Raw genomic sequence first — 1,078 nt, 5'->3', positions numbered from 1 at the left:
GAGAGAAACCGGCCCGACCGCAGACACCGACCACGTCCCTCCCTCCTCCACGCACACATACACACACACACACACACACACACACATGCCGACCTGCACCGCCGCGGGGCAGCCCCGTCACCCACCGGGACAAGCCACCGCTGTCCCGAGGGGAACCCGGGCCGCATACCATCGTCCCCCGGCGCCGGGGCACCCAGCCGCCTTGGATCTTCCCCTATGCCTGCTTCAGCCCAAGGACTCTTTGGTTTTTTGGAGGGGGGGAGGGGGGCGGGGAGGGGGGGGCCTCCCGGATCCTCTCTCCTCTCCCGCCCCCGAAACCCCTCTGTCCGTGTCGACATCGTGCCCCCAGCACCATCGAAAACCAGCATCCCGGCGTCCACGAGCGCGCCGAGCTCGACGAGAAGGGAGCGAGGCCGCCGCGGCTTCCCAGCTCCGCGGGTGCAGGTCGTGACGGGGAAAGAGCCGTGACATGTAGAGATCATCGATCATGGACTTAGCCGGGCAGAAGACGGGCATTTAAAAACAGGGCCGGTGCGGGGTGGGGAGGGGAGAGAGAGAGAGAGAGAGAGAAAAAGAGATTGAGACCGGGAGCTTTCAGAAGCGTGATTTCGGGGGGGGGGGGGCCGTATCTGGACCAACGTCCATTGTCTCTTCTTTTTTTCCTTTGCAGAAATGTTTGTTTTCTGGGATGCAAACTGCTAAACTCCAGGCGTCTGAACTGGAACCCATAACTGAACTAGTTAAAAGCTGGCAGGTTTCTGAAGATTTAAAGAACACTTTTCTTGTTTTGATTTTTTTTTTCCTCCCTTTTCCTTTTAACATGGGGGTTGCAAAGAGAGGTAGGTTCAAGAAAAAGCAGGCATAAAGCACAAGGAAAGCTCGATGGATTGGCTGCTGCTCACTAAAGATCTTCCCCCTTCTCTCCAAATAAGGTGGTCTCGAAAGAGCACTGGCTTTAGTAGTTGGAAGGAAGGCGAGCCAGTTTTCCCCCTGGCTCCGGTGGGCGACCGCAATCCAGCCCCGGTCGCTGGGTCGCTCAAACTAGCTATTTCTTAAAGCTGTCGCTCGGTTGGGAAAG

The 1,078-nt window shown here is 57.7% G+C and overlaps 1 long non-coding RNA gene across 1 annotated transcript; it reads left to right on the top strand.

The window, feature by feature from the left end:
* The first annotated feature begins 6 nt into the window (after positions 1-6).
* LOC112961662 lies at positions 7-1,078 on the top strand. The gene is made up of 2 exons (XR_003252080.1): positions 7-444; positions 671-1,078. It is a non-coding gene; the product is annotated as an uncharacterized LOC112961662 (long non-coding RNA).

This window comes from Apteryx rowi, unplaced genomic scaffold (assembly GCF_003343035.1).
Source record: "Apteryx rowi isolate R43461 unplaced genomic scaffold, aptRow1 scaffold_1357, whole genome shotgun sequence".
Lineage (NCBI taxonomy): Eukaryota > Metazoa > Chordata > Aves > Apterygiformes > Apterygidae > Apteryx > Apteryx rowi.
The sequence above is the reverse complement of the archived record's forward strand: the minus strand, read 5'-3'. Positions and strand labels throughout refer to the sequence as shown.